Raw genomic sequence first — 9,627 nt, forward strand, 5'->3', positions numbered from 1 at the left:
GCAAAGTAAGTATGTGGTAGGGAAAGTCCTGAAGAGAGGAGGATAGGACCTCTTACATGAACACCTTTCCTCCTTTCCACCCCAGAAGTGTGGGATTAGGGAAAGGTTAGAGAAACCTTCTACGGACTAGAAAGAACTTCGGGTTTTTATTCATGAATTCACTTGAATTCTGGTGTGCTTAATGTTTAATATTATGATATTAATAGCAAAGATATACAGAACAATGTTCTATCATGTAGTAAATACATATGTAATCACCACGATAAACACCATGATAAACAATGTTTATCATGTAGTAAATACATATGTAAACAATGTAGCAAAGATATACAGAACAATGTTCTATCATGTAGTAAATACATATGTAATCACCACGAAGGCCAACAAACAACATTACCAATAGGCCAGAAGCTTCCTTAGTACTCCCTTCCAATCTCTGTTCTACCTCCTTCCCAAAGGCAATTAATACACTGACTTTTGAGGCAATTTATTCTTGTTTCTCTTAATTTTGTCTATCTCCTGGTGTGGGAAAAACTTTAGAATGTAAGTATCTTCTTGTCTCCAGCTTCTTTGGTTCAATATAATGTTTACAAGAATCATCATGTTACCGATAACTGTTGTTTGTCCAATGCCATTTTTCTACTGTATTTAAGTAAGTGAATATACCATGAATTACTTATCTATTTTACTATTGATGGACATTTGTTTTTTTTCCAGCTTTTGTCTACTAAGAATAGTGCCATTATCAACATTGGTGTTTTGTCTGTTGATTCACGTGGCATATTATAGAAGTTTATAATATATAATATATATAAATGTATACTCAGGACTGGAATCACTGAGCTTAAGTTCTGTGTATCTTTAAATTGTATAGAAAATTTTAAACATTACAAAGTGAATGAGAGTTCCTGTTGCTCCATATCCTCGTCAACATTGGCTATTATCAGTCTTTTTACTTTTGGCCATTCTGGCTCATGTTCATTATTTTTAACAAATATTTTCCTAATTACTGATGAGGGTAAACACTTTTTCATTTTTTTGTTGGGCACTTGTTTACATACAGATATAGATGTAGCTAGATAGACAGAGATAAAGATAGAGATAGAGAAAGAGATAGAGATAGAGATGATAGAGAGATAGAATCTGCTCGGGTCTCTTGCCCATTGTTCTTTTGGTTGTCCGTCTTTTCTTATTCATTTGTGAGAGGTTTTTTTAAATATGCTGAATATGAGCAGGTTGTTAGTGCTATATATTACAAAAATCTCCCTTCACTGTGTGACTTGACTTCTTTACCCTTGTCTTCTTTACCCTTGTCTTCTTTATATTCTTATTCAATTTATCTTTTGTAATTTCTTGCTTGATTTTTTAGAGATAATTTCTTTTTAAATAATTTCTTCTGTAATTTATGTATTTTAATTTATCTTAAGCTCTTCTTTAACTTATATAAATAATAATGTATTGGATTCCACTTAGGCCTTTTTTCCTATCTTTTGTTAGATTTATTCCTATGTATTTTATATGTTTATGTCATTATGAAATATGTTTTGTATTTTTATATCATTACAGAAAAAGTTATTTTTGCTTATTTAATAGCAAAATGGTGAAGAGAAGTTTTCAGTTTGAATGTAATATAATTTATCTTCTACTTATTATTAGTTTTCAATATTTTATTTATGAAGTTTTTAATCTCTTTTCTGAAATCATAAAGCTATCTTCCCTTACTAAAAGTTTACTGATTCATGTTTCACAATTAGATCTACAATTCTCCTGGAATTAATTTTTAGGTATAGTACGATATAGAAGCCTAACTTCATATTGCCCAGCACAATGTTTTGAAAACATTAACATTTCCTTCACTGTTCTGCAGTGCTCCATTTGTTATAAAGCAAGTGTCTTTATGTATGTGAGTTTGCCTTGTATAAATAACCCATTTATTAGCTTATAATAAATGTTGATATTTTGTTGGACAAATTTTTCTAATTTGCTTACTTTTTCAAAACTCTTGTCTATTTTTGTTTTTTTATACTTCCACATAAATTTTAGAACTGCTTTGTCATTTCTTACAAAATTTGGAGGTTTTTATTAGAACTGCATTGCATTTATAGACAAGTTTTAAGAAAACTGATAATTTTATAATACCGAATCTCACCATCCATAAACATGGTTTATTCTTTCATTTATTTACCTAATCTTTGGTTTATCTCAATAATAATGTATTGTTTTCAACATCAACTTCTTGCCCATTGTTTATTAGATTGCTACTAGCCATTTTATATTTTTGTGTCGTTATGAATGGTTGCTGTAACACAGATAAACAGTTGATTTTTGCTTATTAATGTTTATTCAATAAAGTTGTCAAACTATGATGGCTTTTTCCTTTTCCACCCTCCTAGTTTGAACTATAGTCCCCAGTTACTCAATCAAAGGCTAATCTTTGTGTTATTGTGAAAGGATTTTGCGTATGTGTATCAAGTCTCTGATTAACTGACTTTAAGTTAATCTAAAGGAAGTTTATCCTTAGTGGGCCTGGATCAAAGGATCCCTTCACTAGATGGATTGTGGCCTTCCCTTAGTTCAGAGAGATTCTCCTGTTTGCCTCAAAAAATAAGCAATCTGCTGTTTACTTATACAATTGCAAGGAAATGAATTATGCTGCATGAGCATGGAAGAAGCCCTCAGATGAGACCACAGCCCAGCTTACACCGTTTTTTTTTTTTTTTTCTTTTTTTCTTTTTTTGAGACAGAGTCTCACTCTGTCACCCAGGCCCAAGTGCAATGGCACCATCTCGGCTCACTGCAACCTCCACCTCCCAGGTTCAAGTGATTCTCCTGCCTCAGGCTCCTGAGTAGCTGGGACTACAGGCACGTGCCACCACGCCTGGCTAGTTTTTGTATTTTTTAGTAGAGACAGGGTTTCACTGTATTGGCCAGGCTGGTCTCAAACTCCTGACCTTGTGATCCGCCCACCTCAGCCTCCCAAAGTGCTGGGATAGCAGATGTGAGCCATTGTGCCCAGCCCCAGCTGACACCTTTACTGCAGCCTTCCAAGATCTGGAGTGGGGGTCCCAGCTGAGCTGTGACTGGACTCCTGACCAAAGGAAATTGTGAGATAATAAATGTAGGTCATTTAAGCACAAATCACAAATGTAGATTTGTGATCTTCTGTTTCACAGCAATAGGAAACTGACAGGAGTTTTAGATTCTTAGCATGCTAGACTTTTTTTTTTTTTTTAGATGGAGTTTCCCTCTGTCACCAGGCTGGAGTGCAGTGGCATGATCTTGGCTCACTGCAACCTCCGCCTCCTGGGTTCAAGCTATTCTCCTGCCTCACCTTCCCAAGTAGCTGGGACTACAGGGACGCATGCATGCCCCCATGCCGAGATAATTTTTGTATTTTTAATAGAGACGGGGTTTCACCATCTTGGCCAGGATGGTCTCAATCTCTTGACTTCGTGATCCACCCACCTCAGCCTCTCAAAGTGCTGGGATTACAGGCACACGCCTCCGTGGCCGGTGAAGTGTTAGACATTTTTACATAAATTATATTACTTGTGAATAGTACTTATTTTATTTTATTTTTAGTAAATATGACTATGTTGTAACAATTTTATTTTGATTTTTAAAAAAGGAGTCTCTTGATTTAATCAGGGCCTTGGGGTCATAGGGGGATTAGTCACTGTCACAGTCATAATGATGCATTTATTCAGGGAAAACTTTAATATTCTTTGTCTTCTTCAAAAACAGCTGCCGGAAAACTTCAAATTAAAGAATGTTCATCTAAAACACCTTTACTGAAACTTGATTCCTTGGGTCAGAGGAAGGTCTTTACTGTAGTTGATAGTACAAGTAGACCTTCTCATGTAATGTTTCCAGGCATCACTGCCAGACTCCCTGCCACCACCAGTGTGCTTTTCTCCTCCACAGGCACCTCCAATCTCAGCCCCACTTGTTGGAATGTTGACATTTACAATGCCACAGTCTGATCCTTTAGGTCCAAGCCAGCAGAAGATTCTGCCCAGATCTTTGGTAAAGATGCTACTTGAAAGTCCCTGTTTTACTTCATTATTCCATGCAAAAACCTCTTCTTCATTCTTGAATTTAAAGACATAGAGAATCGGAGCAAAAGTCTCTGTGTGTGCAATGGACGCATCATGGGCAAGACCTGTCACAATTGTCGGTTCTACATAATTTCCAGGGCGATCCATAACCTTGCCCCCGTAGACCACTGTGCCACCTTCTTTCTTTGCTTCTTCCACTGCTCCAAGGAACATGCCCACCGACTGCTTGGTGTGGAGTGGCCCATAGAGAACATTAGAGTCCCATGGGTTCCCAACTCGGATCTGTGCATAGGCCTTTTTAAATCTGTTTACAACCTCATCATGGATACTTTCATGTACAAACAGCTGCCTCACAGTGGTACACCTCTGGCCAGCAGTTCCCACCGCAGCGAAGAGAGCTGATGGAACAACTAAGCTGAGGTCTGCATCTTCAAAGGCAATAGTGGCATTGTTTCCTCCAAGTTCCAACAAACTTCTCCCAAATCTCTCCTGCACCATCAGGGTCACCTGAGTGCTCCCAGTGAAGGACAGCAGGTTCACTTGTTCATCTTTGGCCATTGCTGTGCCAATATCTGCTCCACCACAAGTCAAGGAACAAATCGCACCAGGCAGCTTGTTGTCCTCCAGAACCTTGGCTATTATCTTTGTGACAGCCACACTAATGACGGAAGTGGTTGGAGCTCCTTTCCAGAGGCAGACATTTCCACAGATCATGGCGATGGCATTGTTCCAGCCATACACTGCCACAAGGAAATTGAATGCCGTGATTATTCCAACCAGGCCTACAGGATTCCACTGCTCAATCAGCGCATGGCAAGGTCTTTCAGAAGGCAAGATAGGTCCTCCAATCCTCCGTGATAAACCAACAGCATAGTCACAGATATCCACATACTCCTGAACTTCACCCACACCTTCCACTAAGATTTTCCCCATCTCCAAAGACACCAAGCTTCCTAGTACTTGGATCTTCTCCCGCAAGGCATCGCCAATCTGTCTTACAATTTCTCCTCGTTTTGGAGCAGAGATATCTGCTCAGATTTTCCATGCTTCTTTTGCTTTCTTTACAGTTTCTTCATAGTCTGCCACACTGGCCTGTCGGACTCTTGCTATTGGCTCATTGTTAGCAGGGCAATAGGTCGTAATAACCTCTCCCCGGCCTCCCCAGCTTCCATTACACACGCCCTCGTTTTCCTCGCGGAGCCCCAGCTCTTTCAGCCATGCATACTGGGGTTGATTGATGAGAAGAGTGGACATGAAGGCGGCAGGCCTGCTCCAAGGTCCAGGGAGCTTGCTGGTCTTTGCAGCAATTTTCAAATGTTAAATTAACCATGTATTTCTAGAACAAAACCATTTGGTCAATGTTTATTACCACTTTAAAATATTGCTGAATTTGCTAATATGTAGGCTATTTCCATCTTTAATAAAGAATGAGATTTACCTGTAAATTTTCTTTATTAGAGTACCCATACCAGATTTTGGTATTAAGGTTACGGTGACCTCCTAAAATGAGCTGAGCTCATATCTCTAGACTTTCACTGCCACCTGGCTCTTGGTCTAGTCATTTTTCAATATCTTACTAGTTCTTCTGTGCCTTCAAGATTTTTTTCTTTTATTCAATTTTTCTAGTTGTCATCAGTTGTGGGCAGGAATGCAATTCAAATTACCTCATATTTAAATTTCATTCCTTAAACATCTATTTATTTGGCCTTCTTGTGTGCTTGCCCCTAATGAGTCAACAGTCCTGTGGTGAAGGCACAAAAGGAACCATCAATTGCTGTCTAGCGTGGTGAGTTCTCTGATAGAAGAGCTATGTGAATACATTAAAACTGCGCCTCAGTGATTTGGAAGAAGATAAATAAGAAGCAGTTGGACAGAGATAAGAGGAAAACATTCCAAGCAGAGGGAAAGCATATGCAAAGTTCTAGAGCTGAGAAGAGATTGTTTCATTTGGAGAGCTGCCCTGATTCATGCTGGCAGGAGGAGAGAGTCCAGGTGCAGAAGAAGCTGGGTCCTAGCTGTGAAGTGTTTGGCTGCCATATATTTTCATCTGGACTTTATTCTTAAGGTGACAAGGAGCCTATGGTGGGTCCGAGATGCAGAGTGACACCATATGGTATTTGCATTTCAGATAGTTTATTCTGCTTGCTGTGTGGAGAATGGATTGTGTAAGGAAGAGGTGGAGGTTGGAGAGCTTTTGGAAGATTGTTTCAGTGATTAGATAACAGATGATTGTGTCTTCTCTTGGATAATGGTGAAAGGTTGTATCAAAGACGACTGTTGTGAGATATTTAAGAAGTACAAATTGATGTGCATAAATACAGGGGCTGTGAGAGGAAAAAGAGAATCTTAATGATTCCGATATTTGTAGCTTGGACAAGTGCATGGAATAGGGAAAACAAAGCCAGCCCTTTTCTTTGTATTACAAGAGGTGGGTTTTGCCAGAGACTAGTCAAAGCTAAAAATAAACAACATGCATGAAAATAAACAACATGCATTATTGGCCTTTTTATAAACATGAGGTTGGGTGTATAAATATATAGTTGCCAGATATAGCTTTTGCAGAGATCATTCTGCTCCCACTACACAGAGCCCCAAGATTAGGAAGAATAAGTTTTGTTTTAAATTCCAAACATACTGAGCACTCACATCATTCAGAGTACTTGATGTCAGTCACCTGCCACATGGTAAAGGATCAGTGGCAACAATAACAATGGCAGAAAGCTGGCCACCACCTCAGCCCTGGGTCAATTTGCTGAAACTCCATTTGTAATAAATGAGCAGCTTTTAATTAGCTCATCCAATTATCTATTGATCAACCAATCAATGATATTTTAACTAAATAACAATTCACTCTAAACTTTCAGGCAAATAAGCTAGAATAAGACAGCTTACTGCATGATCTTCCTGCAAGGGGCTGTGCAAGTGCCAGGGAAGTCATAAGCATAGACTATCATGAAACACTGGATTTTGTGCATAAGAGAAATGTCATCTTTTCTTATATAAAATGCATAGACAGGAAAATGTATGCAGATGCAAAACTGAATGTAAAAAAAAAATTCTTAAATATTTAGCAAATTACTCTTTTAGTGAAATGATTTTGGAAAATGAATTTTCAGATACTTGACCCTCTTTTTCTTCTAATCTTTCTGAACCTGCTCCCTCAACTGTAAAATGAAGATTATAACAATGTCTACGTTGTAGGGTTATTGTAAGGATTACATAAAATAATACATAGAAATTATCAAGCTGTGCCTAGAACATGGAAAATGATCAACAAATAAGATACAGCTGATATTATTAACTCAATACACGCTTTTTGAATTAATGATATAAAAACCAGATGGGTCAAATAAAATCAGTCAGTGGAAAATGATTGGCTATAGTGTGCCAGACATTTCCATAAGTTCTTCATTCAATCTTTTTTTAATCATTCTCTGATGAAATTGCATATTTTATTAATTCTTAAGTTCCTCAGTATATTAATAATAACAGCTTGGTATATATTATCTATCGATAAGTCCAACTGTCGTACCCAAAGAATATCCAGATTATTTTAAGGTGAATTTGCTTCCTTTTCATCTGATTCATCATCCTTAACCTGTTCTACACCTTCTACCTCTGTAATATAAAACTGCAGCATGTTCTGAATTCCATTTTTCAGAGTAATGATTGAACTAGGGCAGCTGGTACAAGAACCCTGGAGTTTCAGTCATATGATGCCATCTCCAAAGCCTTTGTAGATTACATCTCTACATATGCTAGTATCTAACACTTCCTTAATCATTGCCACAACTTCATCATCTTCACATCCTGCTTCTCCTGAAGATGTTTCCTCAGTAACTAGGGGTAAACCAGATGCAAAGAAGTCCATGGTTTTGTGTATATATCTGGTTTCAATAAATTCCAGTCCAATTTTTCATTTTCCTTTGTGACAGTGATGAAATCTGGCCCAAAGAAAACACTTTTTACTCCTTCAATCCTAAATAACTGCCTAGCCAAAGGGGAGTGAAATGCTGCAGCTGGGGTAGGAAAATCCATGAGCCTTGTCTCAAAAACTGGTTTCCATGGTATAAACTTTAAACTGTTAGGATTTGGGATATCCTGTGTTTGAATAAACGTGTGTCTCACTGGGTTACAAAAGGCTGCAGGTAGTGGGAAAAGTAGTCTTTCTACAAATTGATGCAGAGGCTGTTTCTCTGTTTTTTTGAGACTGAGTCTCACTCTGTCACCTAGGCTGGAGTGCAGTGGCACCATCTCGGCTCACTGCAACCTCTGCCTCTCGGGTTTAAGTAATTCTCTGCCTCAGCCTCCCAAGTAGCGGGGATTACAGGCGCCCGCCACCATGCCTGGCTAATTTTTGTATTTTTATTAGAGACAGGGTTTCACCATCTTGGCCAGGCTGGTCTTGAACTCCTGACCTCGTGATCCACCCGCCTCGGCTTCCCAAAGTGCCGGGATTACAGGCGTGAGCCACCGCGCCCGGCCCAGAGGCTGTTTCTTAATGATGTATAGATTCTTCAACACATGATAGAATTGCCTGCACAGCCCCGCGGCAACAGCCGCAGTTGCCCAGCTGCGCCGGGCCTCTGCTACCATCTTAGTCTGAGAGTCTCCAACTTCATGCCATTGCATAAAGTAGATACTATTATCTCTGCTTTCAGGTGAAGCATGTGAAGTTGAAACAGGTAAAGCATCTGTTCAAATAATGAAGCACCTGCCTTTTGAATCCAGTGGTGGATCCCAGGTCAGTTTAACATGTTGGTTAAGTCAAGGCTATGGATTCAGACACAGCCTTGTGTTCTCCGGGCTCCAACACCTACTTGGCTTCTTATGGTGCCTAATTTATTATCCTCTTTTAGTCTCAGTTTCCTTATCAACAAGGCTGGTATAATTACACCCATCTAAAATGTGTGTGAGGCTCAAAGAAGATAATGGGTTGTCAGTTCCCACTTGGCTCCCCTTCTTCAGCACCCCACCACTTACTCAGTCCAGTGTGCTCCCATGAGGGTAGATTGACCTCTATTGTCAATAGTGTGTTCTGCCACATCTTCTGTGGGTGAAAGACTGTGATTGGCCTTTCCATGGTTTCTAAGGTATGTATAGAAGCAGGTTGCCCTTTCCTGATGCCATGTTCTGGCATATAAACAAAAATATAGTTCTTAGACTTACAATTGGGTTTTGTCCCCAGCAGAGTCACAATAACATGATCACCCAGTCATTACTTGAGTACTGTCATTTTCCTTTGTCCTTTACAGGAGACCAGAGGGTCAGGTTAGTTTTCTAAATGACTTGGAGGAAACATGCAGTTCCCCAGACCTTTAATTAGTTCCTCTCCCTTCTTGTTCCCTACATCCTATGGTTTTACGTATTACCTCAGGAGCTCACCAAATGTGTCAGGAATGACAGACTGTACAACTTGTGGTCAGTGACTCGAAAGTGTCAATAACCACTAAGACAGACACGAGCTTGATGCAAAAGCTCCCTCCCATAATTAAGCAACTATAATTCCTAATATGCATGAGCACAGTGCTATCATCACTGAGTTAAAATGAACTGGAGATTAACTTAA

General features: G+C 39.1%; 2 pseudogenes across 1 annotated transcript; both read right to left on the reverse strand.

Moving 5' to 3' along the window:
• Positions 1-3,575: 3,575 nt before the first annotated feature.
• LOC111555515 lies at positions 3,576-5,357 on the reverse strand (annotated as a pseudogene). Its single transcript, XR_002735559.1, has one exon. The product of XR_002735559.1 is annotated as an alpha-aminoadipic semialdehyde dehydrogenase pseudogene (transcript).
• Positions 5,358-7,611: 2,254 nt separating this feature from the next.
• LOC111555343 lies at positions 7,612-8,654 on the reverse strand (annotated as a pseudogene).
• Positions 8,655-9,627: the final 973 nt, after the last annotated feature.

The sequence above is a fragment of the Piliocolobus tephrosceles genome, chromosome 2 (assembly GCF_002776525.5).
Source record: "Piliocolobus tephrosceles isolate RC106 chromosome 2, ASM277652v3, whole genome shotgun sequence".
NCBI lineage: Eukaryota > Metazoa > Chordata > Mammalia > Primates > Cercopithecidae > Piliocolobus > Piliocolobus tephrosceles.